Source organism: Hibiscus syriacus, unplaced genomic scaffold (assembly GCF_006381635.1).
Source record: "Hibiscus syriacus cultivar Baekdansim isolate YM2019G1 unplaced genomic scaffold, ASM638163v2 tig00000538_pilon, whole genome shotgun sequence".
Lineage (NCBI taxonomy): Eukaryota > Viridiplantae > Streptophyta > Magnoliopsida > Malvales > Malvaceae > Hibiscus > Hibiscus syriacus.
Genome location: NW_024061797.1, coordinates 314278 through 326821, shown reverse-complemented (window position 1 = coordinate 326821; position 12544 = coordinate 314278). Strand labels below are relative to the sequence as shown.

Below are 12544 nucleotides of genomic sequence, written 5' to 3'. Positions count from 1 at the left end.
ATCTCGACTTTCTACTCACTCACATTTTGATCACTAAAATTTTAAAAGTTTCATTTTAGTCATTGAACTTTCAATTTATTTTGACCACTTAGATGTTAAAATCGTAAGTGGAAGGGTGATATGACAACCACGTGCGTTGATACGGATTGCTTTTAATTCACATGAAATCTACGTGTCATCCACATCATTTTTTCTCCTTTTTTTTGATTTTATCTTCTGCCTACAAGATGAAACTTTAACAACTTCATCCATGTGTCACGTAGACATTGTAATTACTATTCTCGACATCTTTTCCAACCACTCAAGATACCTACGAACTCATCTCATTGTCTCCTATCTCTCGATCAATTTAGATTTTATCTAAATCACTTTAAAACTCATAAAACTCAATCCAAAACTCCAAACTACTCTAATCTATAATATACACCATCCAATCAACGTGAAATCAATATATATATATATATATATATATATATACAACTATCTTCCTCCTCCACCTTCCCACCATTGGGATTTGAAAGAAGATGCTTCATCATCGAGAAATTTAAAGATGCTTCATCATCGATAAATACGAGTGAATTATGAATTTTTTCACAAAAAAATGAAGAAATCTTTGGGATCATTTCATAAATTTTTAAAGGAAAATATCCAATCATAATATCATTAAGTATTTACCGGCGGAGTGATCAAAATAGGAGCAAATCAAAAGTTTAATGTGTAAATTAAACATTTTAAATTTTATTAACCAAAATAGGAATAAAAATAAAATCGAATGACAATCTAAATTTACCCTTATATTTTTCTAAGTTAAATATTTAATCTTCTTAATATTCCATTATGACTCCATCTCTTCATGTTACATATAATTTTTAGCATAAAATTAGTGATATTATTGTAAAAGTTATCCCCCACAAAGTCATGGAAAAATAAAGAAAAAACAATGCAATCTCTTTGATCATTGTCTCACATTCTCAGTGAGTGAAAATTAGTGAGGCAGATGCCTCGAGCCCTACACCGCTGCAGGCTAAATCTTATTATGCAATCCGACAAGGAGTAAGGGTTGATGATAGTTGGATTCCAATTTGATTTTTTTAATTGTGATCGTATCAAAATTAGAAGAGATATGTGACTTAATTAATACTTACCTAATAATTTTAATTATTTTAAGGGTAAAGTATACATGTTCGACTATAAGACGTTGTTTGACGTTGTTTAATTTGTTGAGTCTTCCGAAATCACAAAATGATTCTAAACTATAGGCATTAATTTGTTGAGTTCTCATACTATTAGAAGTTATAAATAATCACTCAGTTACTCATATGTATTAACTTGCCTTTTTTGGTTAAAAATTGGAGGACGTCTACGCTAGACGTTAACATATTGATTGAGATATGATAAAATTTGATATCGTAATCGTTTGAACTATATTTTGTGGACCGACTCTCCATTTATATTATGTTGTTGAGTCAGTGTTTGAAACATTATGTTGTCAGCCAGTGTTCGAAAGCAACAACGGTACCAATATAAATCATTGAAATATTTTTTCCATATCCCAATAAGTAGATTAACGTCTAACTCATATTTTCGTCAAATTTTTAATGGAAAAAGACGAATTTGAAATATATAAATAGTTAAATAATTATTTTGTAACTTTTAATAGTTGAATACGCCAACAAAACAATGCCCTATAATCGGATGACTATTTTATAACTTTTAATAGTAAAAAACTCAACAAGACATCCTATAGTTGATATACCATCTTTATACTTCAATCTTTTTTAATTATTTATAAAGTTAATTGCTTGATAGATAACCAAACGGATTATATCATAAATTTTTTCGGATAGATCAAAATAAAATTCATATCATAAATACTAATAAATTAAGTGACATAACCATGTTGTTATTCCTTATGTTTGTCCTCAAAGGATGGAAAACAAAACAAAATAGTGAGTAGGCCCACTGGAAAGTGAGTGAAAAGAAGTGCAATCTTTGCCATTAATTATATTATCGCTCATGCATGGGAAAGATTGTCGACAGACTTCATCAAAAAATGCCACTAATAAGTGCAAATTAATGGGACCAAAGGCATGAGATATGTTCCCCCACCTCTTACCTCTTTGCTCTATTTAAAAAAGGCGTACTATTAATGTTAAAGAGAGTATTATTTTTCTTTAAGGTCTTAAATTTGAGTAATTGCGTCTGTAAAATATGTGGGTTAACAATAATTAAGAAAAATTATGAACATATATTACCATATAATAATCCTAGACTATTAACGCTTGATGAGGAGGAAGATCAGGCTCAGCCTATAGGGTGTGGTATTGAACAAGAAGAGAGAATCAATCATAGTTGGGATAGTTCCAATTGTGCATCCCCAAATCATAACTGATTGGGCTAGAGAAACTGAAAATTGGGGCAGCCCGTTTAGTGCCGGTGTGCTATATGCATAGACAATTATATACTACAATCACCTTATGTCGATCCCGGCCGAACCGGCCTCGTGAGTAAATAATTATTGCTTGATCTCAGAACTCTCATTATAGAAATGAACAAGTTCAGGATGTCCAAATAGAGAGTGGCGGATGCCAATATGTAGTCATCGTATGTGAAGCGCTTGATCAAGTTGTCGGTGTCGTAGACTATGAAACCGCAGAATATAAAGGCACTGATTGCACCATAGACAGCGGTAGTTGTTGGGCCGAGTAGGAAGAACATCTGTATGATAATATAAATATATTTTAGGTAATTGCATAGTGTTAAATTTTCATTGCATATATAGTTGACCAGGACATATGAATCCTACAATTGAAGCATATATAGATGACCGAGGCATGAATACTACTTATTAGTCTGGATAAGCACAAGTAATCATATAGTTTTCATGCATAGATACTACTTATTAGTAGGTCAAAGCTCACGGAACTGAAGAGTGTCGAACTTCCGATAGCAAAGATAGATGAGTGAGACATGAATCCATAGTAGGAGTTTATGGATGCATAGATAGGTGACTGACAGACTCAGACGTATGAACCCTACAAATGAGTACGTGAAAGCACGAGTAATCTTATGGTGTCAAACTTCTAATAGCATAGATAGATCATTGAGACATGAATTCTACATATGAGTGTATTAAGAAGCATGTTATTATCTAGTGTTGAACTTTCTGATGAATGAGATAAACAAATCCTACATATATATATGTATGTAGATGTACAAGTAACCGTATAGTGTTCGACTTCCAATGGCATAGATAAATGTCCGAGACCGAGAACATCTAACCTGCATCAGACTGGTTAGGATGAGGATAATAAGGCTGGTGAACAAAATCGGCCCAAGATAGTTAAAGTCCTTGCCATTCTTAGATGCCCAGAAAGTGTAGCCGGTAAGAGATGAAACCACAGCTGCTGTCAAAATCAGTGCTTCAAGCACAATTCTTCCTGAAACCGTGGAACAAAAGCGGTTAGTTCGGACAATCCCATATTTATAACTAAACATAGAGTTGTTTATGGCGAGCATCAAGTAAAATACTAGCCATCAGTGTTTGCACAGCTCACACCAACTGTGAGACTCAGAAACACAGTGAAGAGGACAAGGATGATAAAGTTCAGTGGGTGCTTTTGGTGATAGATATGCAAGGGCTACACCACTGCATGGATCAAGTATTGTAGTTAAGAATGGAGAGAAAAAAAGTGACGTTTATTTTTATAAACACATTTTAATTATTTTTATCTTAAATAAATATAATTATTTGTGCATTGCGAAAAATAATAAAATGATGCAATGTATATGATTAAAGATCCTTGATAAGAAAGAAATAGGAATGGAACATACAGATGATGAGGATTAAACAAATGAAGAGCAAGAGGCCAGAGTTTCCGCTAAAGAGGTCGTTGATTGGAGGTGACAATACAACAAAGGTGGAGAACACGGTGGCCAGCAACAGCTGTGCCGCCAAAATGCCGCAAACCTTGCGGATAAAGCCCCATCGGAGCTCATTCTCACCATAGCTGAGTCCCGGGTACATTGTCTCCCCCGACTCTAGATCAAAATGCTCTGCCTTGCCGGTATCCGATTGACTTGCACGCTCATACCCGTACATCGTCTTTTTTTTTTCTTTTTCTCCGGGAAATGAGTTGAGAGATACGTTCCGAAAAACCGTTAGAAAAGAAATCGTAGGATTTATTTATATTAATAAATCAATGGTTAGTAAATATAAATGTAAAATATTGGTAGCCAATAAAAATGATTGGTAATGTGGCATCCACTCGTTATTAATAGCTGAATAAGCTGATATAAAAATAAATTTAATATGTAATTTTAAATATAAATACAAGATAAATAGTAAAGAAAGTATTTTTAAATCTATTAAACCTGTCATAGCTTGTTAAAGTTATTAAAAGTTACAGCCTCAATATTCGAGAGAGAAAAAGGTAAATATTCGTTTGGGTTTCTATAAACATGGTTTTCCTTTTTTTTAATGGATGTTAAATAGTAAAAAATTTACCCTTAATTATGTATCATAAAAGTTAAAATTATAATTATTCAATACAAAAATATATAATTATTATCAACTGTAACACCCTAATTTAGGGGCCAAAATTAAGAAATTATAAAGTATTGGATTTAATTGGAATTTTGAAAGAAATTGAAGATTAAATTTGAAAAATTTCAAAGTCGACAGACCGTTTTATAAAGTGTAAGAAATTCAGTGACTAAACTCATGGTTTACTCATTTTTATTTTGGGAGAATTATAAACCCCTATTACCAGTATGTTTGCAGATTATTTTCTCAGTTTTCCTCCCCTTCAACTACCCTTTCAACTCTGATCTACTCGCCGTCTGACTTTCGATCGACGAACCGAAACTACCATCGTGTTCGTTGTCGACCGATGAACAAAACCCCTCAAATCTTTTGTCGTTAATCGTCGTCGTTTGTCGTTAATTTCAGTCGGAAGTATCATCGGTATTAACTCGATTTCAGTTGGTTTTTCGCCGATTCACGACGATCCGACCATCCGTTTTTGACACCTCCCGCACCATCGAGTTTCTTGCATCGTTCCGAGTCCACCGATGTTCTCCGTTTCTCGGTCCTCGTCAACGCGTGGAGGGGTGAGAAAATCAAAGTTTTCAATGTTTCGGAATCGAGCTCTTCGCCGTTCAAAATTGTGAACCGAGCTCGATAAGTGTCTCAAAATGCCTTAAAATAATTATTAGAAATTTTTCCGGGAATTTTCCGGCGCGTGAAGGGGTGAGAAAATCAAAGTTTTCGATGTTTTGCCACTGCGCGTAGGAGTGTTAATTTTGTAATTAATTTCTGTTAAGGTGATATTTGTGTAAAATTCGGGTGCTAGTTTTGTAAATATTTTAAAAGTGGCTAATTTTGTAATTAATTTATGTTAGGGTGATATTTGTGTACAACGGTCGACTGTTGACCGACGTTGACCATTGTTGACCAGAACTTTGACCGGTGTTGACCGGGCGTTTAACGACCTTTGACTTTGACTGGGTATACCTATCCTGACGTATTTCGACGTTCTGGGTCCGATTCCACAGTCTGTTTTTTGAAATTCGGACCTGAATGCCTCGAAATTTCCAGTCAAACCCGTTGATTTTGACTTTGATTAAAAAGTCAAAATTTTTGCAAAGTAATATTTTATGTTTTTGACATCCCGAATCTGTTTTTGGGGTTTATTTCACCAAACTCGAACCATGTAAGCTGTTTTTGAGTGATTTATCACCTTATTCGATCTGTTTTCGGAATTAAGCTCCGCTTTTATGTAATTTCTGTTTGATATGGATCCGAGGAAATATTGAAAGTTGAATTAAAGATCAAAGGCGTTCGAATGGAATTTATATGGTCGATCAGTATGACACGAAAATCGAGGTAATGCATTACTACCTCTTTATGCTTTATGGAACATGTTGATATTGATAAATGCATGAATAAGATATTGTTGGTCACTTTTGTGGAGTTAATTAATAAAGTTCTACACTCGATACAAATGCGATAGAAAGTAAATAACTGAATATGGTTCAGATGACTATTATAAGAAATTGGAGTACAATTGGAATTAAATTACAAGTTCTGGAATTAAGTGATAAAGGAATCAACCATTGATATGTAGATTATAATTTATCTCATTAAAGGTACTTGGATGATAAATTATGAGAATGTTCAAGAAAGCAATTAATCATAGGATCTCTAAATTATATTATTTTTGTTAAGAGTAAATACCGAAATTATCTGGTTAAGAAATTACAAAAATGCCATTGAAATGTAAAAATAGTCCAAGTTGACTCTGAATGGGAAAATACTTTGACGATTCGTACTTAACTCGATTAAGTACGAATTTGATTGTTAAAATCCTGACTTAGTGAAGAAAAATTCTTGATATTCCGTTTGTAAAATCTGAGAAGGCACTTCACCCGAAAATATCCGAATTATGAGTAAATACCTGAAGAACAATTTATCGAGGGTATTCTTTTGTCAGAATTGTTTGAATATACTGAAATAAATGATAAGTTTGAATTTAATAATAAGATCGGACGGAAAGAAATTATTGAAATACATTGTATCTGTAAAATGACCAAAATACCCCTGTAAAGGAAATGACCCAAGAATATCACCAAACTCATGAATGATGAGATATCCTCGAACTCTATAATGATTGGAATAAAACTGAACACCAAAATGACCAAAATACCTTATGCCTATATTAAGTAAATGTCTTGGATTAATTAAGGAATCCAAATAAGCATAGGTTTTGGGCTACCTTTAAAAATTATGGAACACAACTTAAGTGAGTTGATCAATCTTAATGATATGTCAGTACCTGAACGACATAGATATTACTTGAATGCGTGTTCGTCTTCTCAAGTACTAAGAATTTTATATTTGTTAGACAAATCAACCACAAATACCAAATTAAATTGAACGGAAGTACAATATGTATCTGAAACTCAGAAACGTCTAGATTACCCTGGAAAACCCAGAAGTAACTAGAATAGACTTGACAACTAAATGAATTAAGTAACCTCAAGGACTGGGGATTAAGTAAGGGATTTGGATGAGTCTGGAAACGCTAATGAACATACATGATGTAATGTTCTTATGGGTCATGAATTACAAATCAAGCACGTTAGCATTTCATGATATCGAGGAAGTGTGGAAATGAAATAAAGAGCATTGGAATATCTGTTAGTTTCCTTAAGATCCATTCAACGATGATTTCGAAGATGATCTATAGACAATAATTTGGGTAATTAAAAAAATAAATACCCTGGAAGGACAATGAATTGACCAGTCGATAAACTTTAGTTCTGGGAACTATTAATCTAAGAGGTGTTCGATAATCCGATCAACGATATAGATTGTAAAGGATTTTGAATACCCTTCTAATTACGTAGAGTTTCCGAAAAATATCCGAATAAGATATAATCCTGATAAATCATATTTTGAATAGCTGATGATTTTGTCAGTTAATGAACTCTTCCAATAATGATTCTAACTTCCAACATTCTATCAGTAAATTGAAGATCCATGTTTCTCTACCCGATAAGATTATTCAGTATCTCTGAATAATATCTAGAAACTCTAGTGTGTTCCCTAATCACATGAATGTTTTATCTGAATTCCGATTTGAATTCTGTTCTGATTTCCGATTTGAATTATGTTCTAATTTCTGATATGAATTATGTTCTGATTTCTGATCTGGATTCTGTTATGATATTTAATTTGAATTCCGTTTTGATTTCTGATATCTCCGTTTATTGACAGAAAAATGTTTTAATTGGGGGGTTTATTGTTGGAGGAAGAATATTTACAGGTTCCTCGGCTTTGTGCTCAGTGCCTAACTGTTGTGTCGGGGTTGTATGATTCTAGGGAACCTACACATTATGTTGTGTTCGGTTGGGGAAATTTACTATGGTTTTTGATAAATGTTTTATTTGGGGGTATTGTTGGAGGAAGAATATATACAGACTCATCGGCTTTGTGCTCAAGGCCTAACTGTTGTGCTGGGGTTGTATGGTTCTGGGGAACCTACACATCATGTTGTGTTCGGTGGAAGGAATTACTATGGTTTTTGATAAATAAAAATATGTTTTAAAAAAATATTTGTATCTTTTCACTGGTTTTGAGGGAACACGCTAGATAACCTATTCTGATCTCCTTAACCTAGACATCCGAAATATTTCCATCTACACTAAATACTATCTGTTTCTACCTGAGATATCAATGGGATCTCAGCTCAGCCTAAAAATCTGTAAATATCTGAACAAATAAGGAAATATTTGTTTATATGTATCTGCACGTTTTTCAACATCATCTGGTAATTCTGTATTACTGAGATTTCTGAAGCTCATTGTATTACTCACCATTGCAGATTAAAAGAATTGTATTAGTGAATATCTGAACAAATAAGGAAATATTTGTTTATATGTATCTGCACGTTTTTCAGCATCATCTGGTAGTTCTGTGTTACTGAGCTTTCTGAAGCTCATTGTATTACTCACCATTGCAGATTAAAACAATTGTATCAGTGTAGCTATTGACATCAAAATTAAAGTTCTTCCGGCGTTGTTTGCAGATTATGATACATGTGATTAGGGGGCATGCAATTGTATTTTATTTTAAATACGAGTCTGAAAATCTATTTTATTTCTGAATATTGATAAATGATTTTATGAATTTACATGTTATGATAAAGAGTTTTAAATTTTCTGAGATTTTACAGTGAGTCGCTCCTGTGGCCTTATTGTGACACTCCAGATCGGATCGAATTACTTGCATCGGTCTGGGGGTTTACATCAACTATCTAACGAGATAAAATGTTAAATTCTTTAAACATAATTTAAATTTTAAATAAAAATTCTAAATCATGATATTATGAATTGAATAAATTGAATTCGAAGAAAATTTTACAATATTCAATGCAGATTAACTGGATTAACCGATGAATAGATGAGATATTGGTGATTATACCAAAGAATGCGTATAATTAAATTAAAATTAACTTTCCTATAGTTAAATAAAAAGAAATATAAATATATATACGTATATACATGTATGTACACAAACAAGATACATAATTTATGTACATACGTCCAACAAGAGATTGAAGAAACTCTTCGTTGATACCTCCTCAATACGCCGATTCAAACCTTATTGCTAAAGTTTTTAATTAATACATCGGTTTTCATAGGATTATTATTCTTGTTAACTGGGATTTATCCTATAGTTCTCTGTAATTTCCTGTATTACGCCTTCTTTTCAGCCTACTAAGACAAAGCTGAAAGCAACCGGATAAAGATTTCATTCTAAAATAATAAATAGTAATAACAATTGAAAGAAACCGAATTAAGAAGAAAATTATACCTACTGTTGTACTGATGAAAGTTTATACACTACACAATCACGATACGCATGCGATTAACATACATAGTTCAAATTCGACCAAATTTAACAAACAGTAGGAGAATTTAAAACCTAAAAAGCGACAGAGAGAGAGAAGAGATAGATGTGTACTTTAAGGGATTCTTCTTACTTGTTTTTCAGTTGATATCAGAGTCATCGAAATCGTCTTCGAAGTTGTTGAAGAAATCGGCATCGGCGAGCTTGTTGTCAGTCCCGATTACGCCTTCGCCTAAGAGATCGAGCGAGTCGACGTCATCGACTTCCATGGCTGAACCTTGATCGTCCGGTCCGTCACGTATTCCATCGGCATAGGCATCGGCCTCATCTTTTTCCCCCTCTTTTTTCAGATTCTAGGGATTTCTTTCTTCGAGTTGTAATTGTTTTAGATGGAAATATCACGCCGAGTTTATATGGAGGATGTTTAGCATTGCAACGATGCCGTTTACATGTTAAAACAAATCCTTCTAAAACGCGGCGTTTCCTACTTGGGAAGAGAAAGTTCATAAAGACTTTAGGGTGGTGGGGTTTTTTTACTTTTTTCAAATTTACATATTTTTATGTGTGCTGCCCTTGTGATTGTATCTTCGGCTCTGCTATTGGGTGTAGCTTATCGATTGTCTGTGGGCTGAATGGAGTGTAACTTTTGCGTGATTCATAGCCCTGTTACTGACCGTTTGGCGTGCTTGGAAATGCTTGTGTTGTTCCTCTTTTGCGAAGCTGTTTTAAGGTTAGTCTGTGATGGTTTTTTTGGAGGAATTCTTGATTTCGGTTTGATCGCATCTGTTTATCCTGCTTTTGGCACTCTGGTTGTTGGCTGTTTTTGTTTTGGGGCAAGGTACCATTTTGGATTTTTGGGTTGTAGCCAATAGTCACAGGTTGTTCTTAGGTAGCGTCGTTTGCAGGGTGATACCTCTTAGGTGGCGTTTGGTTCACTGGAATATTTATAAGTTAATTAGAATTTGTGAAGGAATTAGAATCTGTCAGGAATTAGAATCCAATTCCATATTCTGTTTGGTTGGTAGGAAATTAAATTAGAATCTAATTCCATATTTTGTTTGGTTCGCATACATGTCAGATAAATTTGATTTCAATAATATAAAATGACATCATTGCCCTTCTTATTTTTTTACTTTATTTTAGTTGGTTTTACAATTTACATGTAGTAATATATTATAAAAAATTAAAAATATTAAATTTTCATTTTATTGATTGATTATTCATTTTAATAATTATAAAAAGTATACTAATAAACATCATAAGTTAAAATCATCGCAATCAAAATATGTTAATAAGTTACCAAAAGATAGAGCAATATTTTGATACATTACAATCGGAGTATGTTAATTAGTTATCAAAAAATATACCAAAAACTATTTTTATTCAATATATAAATTAGAAACCCGACACGACACAAAATAATAATAAAATTATTTTTATTCAATAAAAACATTGACTTAATTGAAAAAAAATATATATAGAGGGGTATTATTATAATTATTCCTAAATATATATGTAAAATTATATATATTTTTTTCGGGTCGGTCCGGTTTTTTTTACCCTAAACCCGAACCCGACCCAAAAAAATAAAGTTTCACCCGACCCGACCCGAATATATGAATTAGATATTCGACCCGACCTGAAATAATAAAAAAATATTTTTATTCAATAAAAACAGTGACTTAATTGAAAAAAAAATATAGAGAGGGGTATTATTGTAATTATTCCTAACTATATAAGGTAAAACTATATATATTTTCGAGTCAGGTATTTTTCACCCTAAACCCGAACTCGACCCGACCCGAATATCACACTTAAAAAAACTGACCCGACCTAACCAAAATAAAGTTTCACCCAACCCGACCCGAATATATGAATTAGAAAACCGGCCCGAAATAATAAAAAAATATTTTTATTCAATATATGAATAAGTTACCAAAAGATTGATGAGGGTAGTATGATCAAATTTCAATTCCCTCCAACAAGGGAATTGAATTCCATCCATTTTTGGATGGAATTCACTTTCCCTCATTTGATGAAAAGTTGAAGCCACGAGGGATTTCAATTCCCTTGAAAATTTTGAATCAAACATGAGAAATTGAGAGAATTGGATTCTAATTCTTCCAATTTCAAAGGATTTCATCCAATCAAATGCCACTTTAAGATCTGTATGAGTTGGATGATGCGGTGGAGTATGGTCAATGTAGGATCGTTTTATTCAATCCATTCCATATGCGATGTTTTATATGTGTTATAGAATAAAAACCGTATAAAATGCTCTTTATAAGAGAAAAAGAAGATGTACTAATTATATATTTAATTTACCCTTATGATTATAAATCGTCACTCTTAACTTCAATTTTTTTAATAAAATTACTACTTGCATAAAAAGTGTTGGCAATGGCAGCCGTTTGATCATTATCGTCCTCACCCACCAAAATCCAATTCATTTACACAAAAGCAAAGAAATCCATACCATTACAACACAGTGAAGGTTAAGTAATTATGAAGATAACTTCAGGTTTGGATCGAGGGGATGGTCGTTCCTAAAATTTTTAAATTCTTATATATTTTAAATTTTTATGTATTTTTTATTAATAATTTATCTTTATTCTCTAAAATTTTATAAATTTATATTATCTCTAAATTTTATACGTTCGTTCTTTAAAATAAAATCTTATATTCGTCCCGAAAGACTCCGTTACCAATCCGATCAATGTAAGGCTTGAGATATTCACAAGCAACAATGAGAATATTTTCCTTGAAGAGTTGCTTGTCGGTTTGGCCAAGGAGGAATCAACTTACATATTATGTGTTAAGCTAAGATCTATTTTGATGATTTACATCTTATTTGAAATTTAAATTTTAAGATTTAAATAAATAGATGATATAAATATTAATTTATGATATTCTTAAATGGATCACATATGATAAAATTTAAATCAAATTTATGAGTAATCCAGTTAAAAAGTTAGAATGATAATATTCTTTAATAATTATTTTAAAAATATGTTATAAAGAAAATTTAATAGCACAATCTCAATAATTAAAGGAAGTATTTTTTTTAATTTCTTGGATTCAAGCATGTGTATTTGTAAGATATACATGCGATACTTTAGATTCTAAACA

The 12544-nt window shown here is 32.4% G+C and overlaps 2 pseudogenes; both read right to left on the bottom strand.

Moving 5' to 3' along the window:
* Positions 1 to 2323: 2323 nt before the first annotated feature.
* Positions 2324 to 4133, bottom strand: LOC120208499 (annotated as a pseudogene).
* Positions 4134 to 9346: 5213 nt separating this feature from the next.
* LOC120208185 lies at positions 9347 to 9758 on the bottom strand (annotated as a pseudogene).
* Between the last annotated feature and the right edge of the window lie 2786 nt (positions 9759 to 12544).